Source organism: Marmota monax, unplaced genomic scaffold, assembly GCF_021218885.2.
Source record: "Marmota monax isolate L192 unplaced genomic scaffold, Marmota_monax_Labrador192_F-V1.1 WCK01_AAM20220418_F8-fsc00218, whole genome shotgun sequence".
Classification (NCBI taxonomy): Eukaryota; Metazoa; Chordata; class Mammalia; order Rodentia; family Sciuridae; genus Marmota; species Marmota monax.
In genome coordinates, this window is record NW_026694764.1 from 1,632,134 (window position 1) to 1,647,894 (window position 15,761).

Sequence of the window (15,761 nt, forward strand, 5' to 3'; positions counted from 1 at the left end):
ATAATCCCATGAAAAGGAATGATTATTGTACCCTCTCCAAATAGGCCTTCAACAATGATATCAGAGCAGACAGAATTTCATGTCACAAAGATTGGTTTCCCAGTATTGGTTATGTTTCCCCATCTCCTGAATGAATAGTGTCCTGAGAAAAAGAAAAAGCCCTGAAAATATTTTTGTTGTTCTTTTCATCCTTGGTCATTTAAAAAATTTAATGAACAATTTCCCAATATTTTTATCTGCTTGAAAAACTAGATTTATACATTTCCTTCATTAGAATTTTAAGTCAGTGGAGACAGAGACAGTAAGGTGTTGTATATTTACCTGGGTAAATCGTCACTAAGGTTGGGGCTGGTGTACAGGAGGCATAAGAAAGGTCAGCAAAATAGGAGAGTTGGAGAATTCCAAATCACCTGGCTTTTAAAGTTTTCCAAGAAAATAATATTATCCAGGGACATAAATACCATGCTTTTTCTATTTAGGAAATGTGGCTGAAGACACTTGGTTGTGTTTTTCCATCAGCTGTTTATCGACTAGCTCAGGGACTGAGTTCAGCTATAACTGTTTGGTGCTGCAGGTACAGAAGGTGAAGAAATATGGCAGCCACCAAATTCTCCTGGAGAGTTGTTCTGAGCCACCACTCCAGTTCTTAGTCAACCATCTGCTCCCAACTCTTGGAGAAGAATAGGATACAAATTGGCAGGATGTCTGTCAAAATCCCTGTTTGTGGATGTTCAGAACAATAGTTTAGTGTTGCAATCCAAACCTTGGCTTATATCAGAGTCTCTACTGTAGATGGGCACTGTTCTGATCTGCCCTGGGGTAAGGTTGGGAAAAACAGATTCTCTACCTCCCCTGGCTCTGTAGCTCCTTACATAAAGCTAACTATTAAGTCTATAGTGAAATTTGTTTTTGTTTGTTTGTTTTAACATAAACCACCCTTCTGTATTAGGCTCAAAAGTGAAACACAGACCCCACTCCCAGGTTTGGTGCAGAGAGAGCCTTGCTTTCTATGGGATGGAGCAAGGGTGAGAACCCAGAGACCCTGCAAGAAACACCTACCTACTGGTCAGCCTGGGGCCTCCCACCCGAGGAGCATCCAAAATTCTCAAACCACTTATGTGTAACAAGTTATCCTACAATTAAAAGAAATATTTATTAACTGAGAGTTTCTGTAGATAGAGTCCAGGCACAGGGCCCACCAGCTCAGGGACTCTTCTCAGGCTGCGGTCAAGGAGTTGGGCTGGGCTGCTGCAGTCTCATTGGAAAACTTGACTTCGGGACACTGACTCCCAAGTTCATGTAACATAGCTGCAGGATCCTATTCCTGGTGGGCTATTGGACGGAGGTCCTTACCTCTTGCTGGATGTTGGTCAGAAGCCACCCTCAGTGCCTTGCCATCTGGGTCTCTCCGCAGGGCATCTCCCAACGTGGCAGCTTGCCTCATCAAACTGAGCAAATGCCAAGAGCTAGAGAGAGTGTCAGCGAGATAGAAGTCACAGGTTTTTGTAACCTAATCTTGGAAGTGATGTCACTGTTGTGTTTGTTGGTAGCAAGTCACTCAGTCCAGCCCACATCCAGAGGAGGGCGTGAATCAAGATGAATCCTCAAAGGCAGGGGGCATCAGGAATTTTCCTAGCTGCCTTCCATATGCCCATTGAGGGTCTCTTCTGCTAGAGTTGCCATCTATCCTGCAGCTAGTGGCGGCACTCCCCAAGCCTGCACGCAGCCCCATCACAGCCTTCCGTGTCCCCAGCAAAGCTTCTCCAGACCTGTAGTGTGCTGGACTTCCGCCTGCATCAATGCCAGTCTCCTTTCTGACAATTGTGGCCATCAGTTCTTCATACCAAGAGCACTGTTCTGGTCCCCACATGCAGCCTGTTGAACAACCAGCAAGGTAGGAAAACTCTGGCCAGATATCCTAATGGAACGGCTCACTCCATGACCCACCCATGAAACCTGTTCTTCACAGAATCCATTATTCCCTCCTATGCCCAGGCTCTCCCTGTTCCATGGCCACATTAACCTCCATCAGATAATTAAGGGCTTGGCTTACCATGAGAGACCTTAAATGTCACCTTTCTGCCACCAATATGTCTTCAAATGACATAGACTCTAATGAGATGTTCAAATATAGAAAACTGAACGACTCCTTGCTTTCACTGTGACATTTATTCAGCTGGAGTGAACTGACTACACCACTACATTACTTATAATTTCTACCTGACCTTGGGTGGTGAAGTGTAATCTTTAAGGAAACTATCCATTTAATCTCACTCACCTTGTTAGCATTTAATTAATATGACAAATTTCCAGATGTACAAAGGATGTTAGGATTATAATTCAATTTTCCCCTCAAACGGCCAGTAGCCAAGGGCAGTGAGGCCATCTCTGGCACTGTTGAGTTCTGAGCTGGGAAGTCACCCGGACCTGGTGCTGCTTCCTGCCCCTCGGAGCACTGAGCAGGGATCATTCCAACTTTTGCTCCACAGGGAACAGCCAGATCCTCTGCCAAGACCTGTTCTCCCACCGACTCTCTCTCCTTGACCCCTCTCTTAGAGGTCTGAGTTTTGCTTTGCTGATCAAGGTCAATCTAAGGCTTGGGGCTACAAAGAGAATCTTCTATGCACTGGATGCCAGCCTGCAAACTCTCAGGTCTGAAAGCTGCACTGACCTGTAGACGCCATATGCAAAATGTTTTATGCAGATTTTCAATTGCAAAAGAACAACAGATGGAAATAAACCAGAGATCTCCTCATCTATAGTCACATTCTGCTTTCCCAGAATGTAATTTACTCTCCCATTTTCCCAGAGATGCCCTATTTTGATATCTCTGGCTCCTTCTAATCTCATAAGTCACTCAACAAGACCAGTCCTTAGGTGTAGAGAATAATGCAACTCCAAGGAATGGAAAGAACATCCAACCTGGGATCAGGGAGACTCTGGGTCCACAACCACTAACTGGCTGTGCATCTTTGGAAGACACCATCTCCTCCCTGAGAACTGTCACTCAAACATGGTAGTGGAGCTGACACCTGAATATGACCTCATGACTTTTTCTCGCTGGCTAGAGATCAATGGACCATTGGAGTCCCATGACCTAAGCCGAGGCAGTACGAATCTGAATCTCTCTTTTGGTCACTGGGATTTGAGCCTGAGAGCTCCTGACCTGTCTGCCGGGTGTGTGGAATGAAGACATGTGAATGAGGGGCCCATGGAGCAGGCACATGGGCATGCTGAGGTCTCTGCAGAGAGCAACAGATGGCATCACTGTGCTGAGAAAAGGAGGACCAAGCGGTAAATAATCCAGAGAGAACGAGACAGTGTTTGTCAATATGAATGTTATAAGGACAATCACAATCTAAGAGGAAAGTTCTGCACCTAATCAAATCAATTCCCTCAGTGTCTATGTATCTTCTGGCCCCTTTTCAGGCTCATTTACTTTTTAACCTACATAAGTGAATAAACGACTTTCATTCTTTTTTGACATGATACATCATGATTGTTTTCCCATTTTTCTAGTCTTTTTTACATATTTTCCTTTAATTTCTTTCCTTTTTATACTTTCCTTTCCAGGCCCCTGATATTGTATGGATATAAAATGTAGAGTACCATCATTTTTCTTTTTTTTGTAAAAAAAAAAAAGTGACCATACAATGCACAGATTTTTTTCTTTGTAGTTGTTTGTTTTTAAATGTCTTTATGGTAAATGATGCACTGTATTCATTTCTTTAGAAGGCAGCATAATATTATCCAGTAGGTATCTCTAAAATGGGCAAATATACCCCACTGCACAAGGAAAAATATATTTAAAGTCTATCTCTGTTTATCTCATCTTTTAAAAATTTCTATTATTTATTTATCTTATGCTTAAGATATTAATACATGCAAATAAATATCTGTATTTAGGAGGGAGATGCTATTATTAAGTGAGCAATCAAAAGTGCCTTAGAAATGACTAGTCCACAAACTCAGGAAACAATTTATTCATAGATTTTTCCTTTTAATGAAGATTCAGGATATTTCTAGATGCTAAAACAAGCATCCCTACAAACTATGACACAACAAGCATCACTCTACATGGACATTTATATATTTCATGTTTTGAATTCTATAGGATAGATTTCCAGAAGTAAAATTTCTGATTCAAAGGGTGTGCATAGTTTTAATGTTAATCAATATTTCTGATCTGCTCTCCAAAGCATCTGTAGCAATTCACATTTCCACCAGCAAAGAAAATATGAGTCTCATTGAAATTCATATTTCCCATGAAATATGAATGCTTATTCTTCTGCATCTTTACAGACTTCAGGAGTTATTACTCTTATCAACTTTTTCCAATCCAACAGAAGGGTTGAAAAATGGCATGCAATTTGAAAGCATCTTTAAGAGTATCTTCATCTATGAGAAGGGGCATCGGACAAAGTGACCTCCCTTCTAGCTGAAGTATTCATGATTCTCTAATTGCCTGTTTTCTGAGCTCACCTGTTAGCAGGTTGTGTTAGTCCCCCTTCACCAGGTATTTGTGAATCCCAGAGACATCTTGGGAAAATTTGCTAGAAACTTTAACAAATACAGGGCTAGAAAGAAAGTTGAATGTGGTCCAGAAGATCATCTTGCCAATACTGTTCAGCTTGTAGGAATCATTGAGGCCAAATCCCTGTGATTTCATCCAGAACAAATAATAAAAAATAGTATGTAAAATTTCTAGGATGAGCATATTCATAGTAAATATTTTAAGATCAATGGCTGCACGAGATGCATTTTCCTTAGAGGTTCACTTTTCAAAGATCTTTGTATTAAAAGTGCTAGTTCAATAAATATTCATGGGGAAATTCATTGATGTGTTTTACACTTAGAGCTAAAATTTCAAAGGTCCTGGAAAAAAAGATGCCTGATACATTTCTTACCCTCTTAGGAGAAGTGGTAAAAACATGATCTGCTTGGGTTTTATCACTATAAATCCTCCCAGGAAGGGATCTGCGTTTTTTTTTCCATTCCCACTCTTTTCTAGCTCATCCTGGGGCAAATCACAGCCTGGTCAGGACACAGTTTTGGCAATAAGCACTGAGGGAGGAAGGGAGATGTGAGGTTAGGAAGGTTTATGTACTGAGCCTTTTTTCAAAGTCTCCAGAGCTGTTCCCAAATGTTACCATTTAACAAGCACTTTCTGCCGGATAATCCTTCTATGTACTCTCTCCCTAGAGCCATGCGATATAGGCGCCATTATTATTTCTATTTTGCAGATGAGAAAACCAGGCTTCCAAAAAGGTAAAGCTGTTTTCCCCCCAAGATCACACAGATAGTTCAGAGAGAGACAGATTGAAACCCATGCACATCTAGCTCCAGTTCACTCTATTATTAGTCCCTATGCACCAATCTATAATTACGCAGGTCTGCAGAGTTTGGAGAAATCTTGGTGTGGTACTGAATGCTTTCTCCTTTGTCTTCCCTGCTTCGTGCCTACTCTGGTCATGAAGCATCCTACAGTCCCTGTGACATCATTCTTCTTGGCCCTTTTGCCTGTGGCAGGAAACGAATCCACACAGGCAAAAGAATTGGAGATCTGGCCACTTATTCCTGCCAATATTTCTCAGTCTTGAGTAAACGTATTTATTTTTAGAATGGCAAGTTTTACCCTTGGCAATGGTCAGATCCAATTGTTTCCTTGCTTAAGATGCTGAAATCACTTCCAGGGACAGAAGAATAAAACCCAAGGGGTTTGGCTTGGCTTTCAGGGCCCTCTGCATCCTGCCCATACAACCCTCCTTTCCATGGCTGTAATCCTCCATTTATGCTTCAGTCACTGTATATGATAGCTCTTTCATCTGCTTGGAATGTCTTTTCCCTCTCTGACTATTTGAGTCTTAAATAGCCTTCATGGCCAATTTGAATGGGCTTACCTCCTCTAGAGAGTCTTTGCTATTCTCCCAGGCAGAATTGATGGGCTTCTCCTTTTAAATCCCCACAGTTCCATCTCCTCATCCTTCTGCTGGGAGCCATCTTTGGTGATTCTTCCTATCTGCCTTTGTGACTGGAATGTGATGTGAGCTCCTTATAGCAGGGGGCTGTGTCACACTCCTTTTTCTATAGCATCCCACTTGTCAATTGTCTCCAAGTAGTAGCAACAGTGACATCAACCTCAGTAATAATAGTGAACATTTATGGAGGACTTAAAAAGCGATTTTACTCAATCCCCAAAAGAATCTCATGAGGCAGATTAACAGATAAGGAAATGGGTTTTCTGAGAAACATGGAAAAAATGACAATTCCCAACCTAACCACGCTGACCCACTGGCTTTATATGGTGCCCATTAAATGTCTGTTGAATTAAAGAGTAAACACATTAATAATTAAATGAGTAGTAAGGGGGGGAAAAGTCATATGGTTCCAGAAAAATCATCCAGTCCATTGACGAAAATCAGTCCAATGACTCAAATAAAGCATTTCCTAGAATCCAAGCAATGATAGCTTTCTCTTCCACCAGTCAGTGGTTGCCTTCCTCCCTCTCAGGAAAACCCGCATGGCATACTTATTATAGAAGCCACACCAATGGGTGTCCTTCCAGACACATTTCCAAGAGACGCAGGACACCATTCAGGGTCCAGGACAAACTCTGACTACCTTCAGGAGGACAGGGCCTTAGAACTGCACCCAGGCCAGTGTAGATGGGTGACCAGGCTCATTTATACCTCCTCACGTAGTTCTCTGGGGCAAACACTAATCCTAAGGCTGCCACTTAGTTCCAGCGAGCAGAACAGGCAGGAGATGTCTGGAAGAAAGCCAAGTGGATGCAGGAAACAAGAGAAAGGGTGGAGAGTGTGCAGGCCTTGGTAGGTGGATGCCAGGCTGCAACTATAGGAGTCACAGGTGCATATAGAACTGAGGGCATGGATGAGAAAATGGGAGAGATCTAGCCATAACCAAGTGTCCGGCCCAGAGAAGCCGTGATGCTGGGAGAGCATGAGGCAGATGTGCTAACTCAGAAAAGGACATATCACCTGGGCCTCAGCCAGAGACAAACAGACAGGGTGCTGCCCACCCACCTGCTGGTGGCCACCCAGCCTTCCCAGTATTCTGAAGAGGGAGAGAGCCCTGCAACATCCCTGAGTTCCCTTCTTCCCTCTTGCCCCTCCTAGAGAAGATTTAGGGACATAGGCAAACAGGGACACTCAGGGGCACCACACAATAAACACACTTTCTTAGACACACACAAACATTCATACATATACAAAACTTCACATGCACACTCACACTTACGTACACATACTTTTATCTCACACCTAAATACATACACACATTTGTTCCCACATTTCCCAAACACACAAACCTATACACACACACACATACACACACACATATATATAGTATATATAGTGTATATATATATATGTATATATATATATATATATATATGAATATACACAAGTGTGTAAATGTGTATGCACATATGGAAAAGGAGACACAATTTCTACCTCACACATACACATACGGACACATGAACATGCACACAGGCCGCATGGACACATGCATAATCATACATGTATGCACACATACTTACACACTCCACATTCTTGACAGTTTGTCAGGCTTCCAAAGCACAAGTAAATGGATGGATTTCATTTCTGGAGAGAAACCAGCTTGTTCCGAAGGTCAGTGAACTAGGTTCTTCCCTCTGAGGGGCTGCTAATTAGCTCCTTAATCCTAATTTTCATTCTTGATGGTTTGCTGGCCTTGCACATGATAGGAAACTTGACTTTGAGGCCAGCAGTCAATGAGGGGCCAGAGAAAAGAGTTACATGGCCAAAAGGGGCATGAAGGTAAAGAAAATGCATTTCATGCAGAGGATTTAATTTTCAGTTAGGAAGACTGAAATAATTTCCTAAAGTGTTTTTGGAAACATATGAAAGTATTTTTCTTTTTGAACTCAAGAGACAGCTCTGGAGGCTGTCAACTGTCTCGTGGTGTGTTCAAGAATCTGGTCCTCTCTCCAAAAATGCTGATAACCAGTGGCAATGGGGTCTGAAGTGTCTGCCAGAATCCCAAGCATAGGATGGAGAAGTTTCATCCAGTTCAACTGAATTCATCCATCTGTCCATCTGTCCATCCATCCATCCATCCACCCATCCATTTATCCATTATCCATCCATCTAACCTTTCATTCACATGTACAGCCTCTGTTCATTCATTCATGTAGTTACCATTCATTATCCTTTGGCATAGCCTTGGGGTCCAGGTCCCCTGAAAGGACTTCCAGCATCCTCTGGATTATCCATGAAAAGGGAGGGCTACTGGCTCATCCTTTCCTAATTCAAAGGCAAACCAGAGGATAAAGCCTCTCAGGTGTGAAACTCCCTGAGTTTGAGAATAATGCAGCAGTTAGCACTGGGCCTGGCCCAGCCAGACTGTCTGGAAAGACCTGCTGATTCAGGATTTACTGGTGCCCCATGTTTAAATGCCCTCAACAAAACTCCACACTTTCTGTCTTTGAAAGTCTTTCATGATGGAAGCCAGACTGAATGATTATGTAAGAGTGCTTTTTGCGACAAGTTTATGGGTGTACTCTGAAAGAAGCAAACATATGCCTATTAAGCATGGGGAGAATTATCAGCGAATGCTTTTAAATGACCAATAAAAATGAAATTATCATTGCTCATTGTTTTTTATGGATCATAATGTGGGGGTTTTTTTCCTTATAGAAATATCTAACAAACTCCTTTCCTAGATGCAGGCCCTAATTACATAGTTAGCACACAGTAATACATGCAAGTGGGTTCTTGCCTGTCATAATTCATCTTCATAAATGTAATTGGTCCAATGAAAGGGACCACAAAATAATTCTGTAAAGAAGAGATGGATTCAATTAAAAAAAAAGGTTTTTACTCTTCTCTTTTCTGAAACTATAGTTTGGGATAGGACTTTTTAAGAACATATCAGATTTTTCCCCCCAGATTACCATCCCTACACCAATTCCTTGCTCCACGATTTATTGATTTATTGAGACCTTGCTCTATTCAAACCCATGGGCAAAACACTGGAGTAAATCAAAACTTGAAACAAACTCCCCGCTGCATGGAATTGGTAATCAACTGGGAATTGGGTCTAAAAGCAGTAGGCAGAAATGGGAATGGGGGTGGATACAGGGTCAACAGTGAGAGATGCATAGCAGGGCTAACAGAGTTCAGAGGTGATGTGGTTGCTTCCTGCTGGGGAATCCGGGAAGGCATGATGGGAGAAGTGGAATCTGAGCTTAACTGTGAAGTATGAAGGGATGGGTGGTGTGTAGGAAGGTAAATGGTCACTTTGAGGAGCTGAAGCAGAAGTGGGCTCACTCAGACTGACATGGCAATGATTTTGACATGGTGCGGGCAAGGGAAAGATGGAGTGGATAAAGGTTGAAGGTTGCTGTGAAGTGGGGAAAACATATTTAAAATATTTTTTAGCTCAAGGCTGAGCATGCCTTCCCTTCTACCTATATAGTAAAGATGAATGGACACAATCAGTATGGCACTCCCCCTTGCCAGACCCTGTGCTGGGGCTATGTAGAGATCCAGGTGATTTAGGCATCCAGCCTATCCCCAGCAACCCAGAAGGGTAGTAGAAATGATGATGTGGCCAACACTGGCTTAAACTTACCTCTGTACTTATTATCGGGGGATGGGGGATGTCACTGTTTAAATGTGGCTGTCCGTCCCAGATGAGCTCACCATCCCTAGTCTCTATCGCAGCAGGCATCATTCGCAGGAGGCTCTAGTTGCTTCCAAGGCAAAGACTTTTGGACCATTTACTGCCAAATACTTCTTTTTTTTTTTTTTCTCTAACTCAGTCACCAGCATTTTCCTTCTTGAAAATCTGAATGAGCCTAGAAAAGATGCTGAGAAGAACTGCTCAGGAAGGCAGGAAGGGAATGCAAATGAGGATCACAAAGCGGAATTCAAGAGAACGGGAAAATTCAGGAAGAAAGTAGGTGACAGTGTCACAAGCTATAGACAATTAAAATAAGAGAAGGTTTGGGAAGTGTCCATTGGATTTGGCACGGAGAAAACCATTACTGGCTGGATGAGAGCCAGGGGTCAGAGGTCAGGGGCAATAGTATAGGAGTGAGTGGGGCTAGAGAGGCTGAGCCACACAGCGGGTGCACGGACCTAGTCAATGCCTGCAGTCCACACCTCTGCTTAATGTTTTTGGTCTTTATTCTCATTAACAGACCTAATAACTCTTAGGAAATTATATCAGCTTTTTACATTTGACGAGTTTTGCGATGGCTTGGACTAAGTCTACCAAGGTGGTTCCCAACCTTTCATGGGACACAAAGTCCATCTCAGTCACCTAGATGCAGTGTACTTTCCTTCTCTCTTTACCCTGCAATGTCTGCTTATTCTCTCTGCTTATCTCACTTTTCTGTCCCCGCCTTTTTATCTCTATGGCTTTCTTTGTGGTTGACTAAAATTTTGTTTCCAATTCAAGGCCAGGTAAGGGGTAGTTATACTTTTGAATGAGATACATTTCACCCCTTTCCATGACAGTGAAAGCCATATGCACAAATATTTACACCCCAAGATACCTGCCGTATTTCTTACCCTAATGCAAACCAAATGGAGATAAAATGATCATTCTTGCAAAATTCTTAACTGCTTTTTTTTTTTTTTTTTTGGTACTGGGGATTGAACTCAGGGACATTCAACCACTGAGCCACATCCCCAGCTCTACTTTTGTATTTTATTTATAGACAGGGTCTCACTGACTGCTTAGCAGCCTTTCTTTTGCTTTTGCTGAGGCTGGCTTTGAACTCATGATCCTCCTGTCTCAGCCTCTGGAGCCACTGGGATTACAGGCATGTGTTACCTCTCGCAGCTCTTCATTGCTTTTAATAGGATTTTACTTGCATGCCCTTTCCATGGTCCAGTGGTCTAAAGAGGATCCTTTCCTCCTCCTTGACTTTTGGGTTGACTGTAGGACTTGTTTGAGCTAATGAGATGTTAGTGAATCGATGCAATCAGAGATTTCAAAGGTTCTTGTGTAATTGAATTTGCTCTTTCTATACTCTGGTAATCCACCATGAGATTATGTGCCAGGGAGATGCTGCTTCTTCAGACTAGGTCCCAGAAGAAACACGTGAATAGACTCAAGTCTGTCCTATAGCCTGGAGCCATGTCAGCCAACCTGTAGCATGAAGGGAATCCACCCAGCTGAGCCCAGCTAGATCAGCCATACTGTAAACCATTAAAAAAGCTGAGCCCAGCTAGATCAGCCATACTGTAAACCATTAAAAAAAAGCCATACTTATTTTAAGCCACTGAGTTTGGGGTTGGTTTTTTTAGGTAGCATTTCTGCAGAATCAGCTAACTAATCCATCTTACTTGAACCCTAGCAAGACCAACTATTAATACAGAGAGTTAGATAACTTCAACCATCATTACAAACAAGGAAAACCTTCCCTTCAAGGTTTTAAAATATTTATTCCAGAAGGTTTATTTCTTCTTCCACTCATTTGTTCATACAGTCAACAAATGACTACTTGTGTTAAATCTTAGCAAAGGCACTGGGGCCAGGTAAGGGGTAGTTATACTTTTGAATGAGGTACATTTCACCCCTTTCCATGACAGTGAAAGCCATATGCACAAATATTTACACCCCAAAATACCTGCCATATTTCTTACCCTAAAGCAAGCCAAGTGGAGATAAAATGATCATTCTTGCAAAAGCCCTTGTTTATACTTAAAAGCAATTATCTGTGAGTATGTTAAAAAATCTATAGTAATTATGAGCTTGTCTTTTTCTTTTGCACAGATCACATCAGCCAGTGAAGAAGTGCAATGCAAGACAGTCTTACCATATGTCAATATCAAATACATTTTCCTTTAAAGTGTGCTTTGTGCATCCTTCTGGAAGATGGGGAACGAAATGCACTTGTAAACAGGCAGAAATGATTCACAGGATCGTGATTGCTTTTCATCAGCTGCATCAATTATATACAGCAATGGGACTTGGTGAAATACATTTACAACTTGCTAAAAACACTCCTTGAAACAATTCAGACCTTGTTAAATCCTGGTGTGCTCAGCCGAGCATGGCTAGGCTAGCAATCGGCAGAACTTAGTCCAAGCTGACTTAACGCCAAGAGGAATGGCATGCTGGGCAGATTCCTTCTGATCTCTCTTTCCATTGTCATGAGACAAAGGACCAGGAAGTATAGATTTTTATTAAAATGTTTATAAGGCATTCAAATCAATCATCAAACCAATTGACCATATTATCCCAGGTGATAGAGACATAGGGATGTAAGTAAAACAATAAATAAATGGTCCTGCCCTCAGGTCTCATAGGAGATACAGATAAACATGCCATTCCCAGCTCCTCTATCTACTAATGATGTATACTTTATGTGCAAGTACTTAATGTATCGGTCTCTCAGGTATCCCATCTGTATACCATTAATAATAACTATAACAAATGACTGCTGAGAGACCTAGATAAATTAATACATGATATGGCAGACCTCACTGGTTGTCCGCTCAATATCCACAGATTCCATTGGAGTGCAATGCACCCTGTCAAAATACTCACTTTCCCAAACTCCCTTGCTGTGATAGCTGATAACATGTCTCAGTTCTAGCCAATGAAAAGTAGATGGAACTCTTGGTGAGCTCATCATTTCCTGAATAAAAGGACATAGTTTTACGAGGGACACCCCTTTTATCATCTCTCCAGAATCACATATATGGAAGAGCCAGCCAACTTGAGACTGTGAAGCTTGGGACAATGAAGCAGGAAACTGGAAGGAACTTGATTTTCAAATGACATCCTTGGGCACCTGCATAAATTCCATTTAATCCCAACTCTTTGTCTTTAGGAATAGCTCTCACATAAGCCACGTTCCTCCTTAAGCTACTCTTTGTGTTTCTGTTCTATACAGGAAAACACATGCATAACCCAAAACAAGCAAAGTGGCTGGAGTAGAGGAAGAATTTCATAAATGCCATTGATGTCACAACATTTAGTCACAACATTGATGCTGTGACTAAAGTGGCATGATGAGAGAAACACAGGGGACCATCAGACCCCTGAGGAGGGTGTGTAAGCCTTACTACATGTGGAAACCTCTTGGAGAAGGAGAGCACTGAGGCAGAAATATGGAAGGTCAGGCAGGGGTGATGTTAATTCTAATGTTGAAGTCTTCTAAAATAATTTCTTTTCTTTTTTGACCTGTCTTCCCATTCCACAGATCCTCAACCTAGAATGTTCCAACCTTTAGTCTTGCCCAAGCCATCTTTCATTCTTGTTTCCAGAGAAAGTTTTCTCAACAAAGCATGACACGTCTAACCTGTGAATGAGAACATCCTAAGAGTGACCCCTCTCTTACACAGGGCCTCTGAAAATGTCCATCAAAGATCCTGTAAGAACAAACCTGTGTCTCCAAGGAGGCTGTCGCAAGGCCTGAAAAGCTAAAAAATATATTTGACCTTTTATGCTAAAAAATATCATAGCATTTTTTATGTGTTTTTAAATTTAATGACATAGGCTTAAAAGTTGTCATTCTATTTTGTTCATGAAAAATTCAGGAAGAGATCCGCTGAGCAGTCTCTCCTGTAGTTTGCAGTCACATATCAGCTAGGGCTACAGTCTAGGAAGTGCAAGGTGGCTCCCTCACCTGGCTGGCAGGGAGTGCTGGCTGTCAACTGGAACATCTATGTACATCCTGTCTTGCCTGGCTTCCTCACGTTGCTCCTTCACAGCAAGTGTCCCAAGAGAACCAGGAGGAAGCTCTGTGGCCTTATCTGAGGCAGCCTCAGAAGTCATATGGTCTCACATCCAATCACATCTTGTTGGTTGCAAGGGAGTCCACATAGATTCAAGGAGTGGGGAGTTAGACTCCATTTCTTGCTGCTCACATTATAGAAGGGCACGTGGGGCGGAAGCAATTATTGACACTTTCTGGAAAACACGGCCTAGCCTCGTGAGCATCCCAGCATTTATCCCAGTGTATGGTGAATGAATGGGATCCACGAGTCCTCCGAACTGCCACCGTTCCCAGGATAAGATTTTTCACGTGGAAGGGGAGTGAAATCACTTTCTCCTTTCTAAAACCCTTTCCAGCACTCATTCTGTCTCTTTCTACCTGAAGATGACAGTTGAAGCCAAGAGATCAAAAGAGCAAGAGGGAGGGAGAGACAGGGGGGAGGGAAGGGAGCTGGAAGATTTCTAATTCTTGGAAAGATGAAAAATAAAATACCTCCTTGGTATTTCCTACTGCCAGCAAGCTTCAGTTTTTCCTCCCCACTCTCAAAAGGAAATGGAGTGGCTGGAATTCATTTGGAACATGGATTAATGGTCAAATTAAAAAATGCAAATCAAGCTGGGTTCCCCCACTGGAACCATCTCTGTCCCTCTCACTCAGAGCCTCCATCTTCCACCTCCCCATTAGGGCAAAGAGGACTTTTTGGCCAGCTCATCTCTTCAAGCCCCTGCTGCAGTTAAACTCTGTGATTTCCTACAGAGCCACCCCCCACCCAACCTAGCACAGCGTTGGCCTCCCGGGGAGAGGCAGCCTGTCATTCAGAGAACTCTCCTTCTCCAAAATCTAATATCCCCTCATCTCCCATTATGAGTTCAGTTATGGGAGCCTTCATAGCAGGTGTCATTAAATAGACATTAAGACCCAACAGGGCATGTTTTACAGGACCATTACCATATGCCTGATGTTTGCTGTGACAAATGGAGATCCAGCCAACCACGCCATGTGATAATGGGCCGGGAAACACCCCCTGGGGTGAGGTAATGTGATTAGAAGATGAAGCTCTCATTGTTTAATGCCATCCATTGGAAGGGGACTGATTCCTCTTTGCTGACTTGCCTTAAAGTCGGGTTTGGCCCTCTTCTTCCTGGGTTCATCAGGTACTCCGGCAAGGGGATTTGGAGACTATCTGGCCTGCTGTGGCCAGATTGAGCATGTTTTAAGGAAGTTTGCAATGTGATTCAAGGACCAAACTGTCTCAAAGTCCAAACGATTGGACTTTGGGAGGTAGAGGCAAAACAGCAAAAGTGAGAGAATTTCCTTCCACCCATTTCCCTAATATTATAACATCTTGCATAATCTTGCCAAAATGGAGACATTAATATTGGTGCCATATGAATAACTAAACTAGAGACTTTTATTTATATCTCTCATGTTCTTTTCTGTTCCGTGGCCAAATTCAGGAAACCACTGTTGTGTTTGGAGAGATTATTTTTGAAACCTGGACAGTCAAAATCAAGTCCAGAACACCTTGGGTTTGCAATTGATTTTTAGTATGGGTTTTGCATTATTTCCTCCCTGAGATCCCCTGTGGCTAATCCTATTCCATAGGAAAGGTCCCTGAGTTGTGAAGCCTATGGGCATTGCCAAGGCTCTGAAAGGGAGAAGAGCACAGTGTGTTCTCTAAGAATCATATCTCCCTCAGGGTCCTCAGAGTGGATGGTGTTCCACTGAACTGACTCCCAGGCACCTTACAGACTCCACCTCTCTCCTTTGCTCTGAGTCTCAGTCCGAAGAGGTGAGGTCCTGCAACCTGGCAATCTCAGTGCCTTAGGGGCACTGAAGGATGTATCTCCCTCATGCATGATGGCCAAGGAGGCTCATCTACCACCTTGCTCCATACCCTCCTCCCCTGAGACTCAAGTTCATGGGACAGTCACTTTTTGGAGTATTATATGCATGAAAGACAGCTCTTGTACCAGCGGTTAAATGCTCCAGCCCCAAACTAAAGCACATTACACCCATTCAA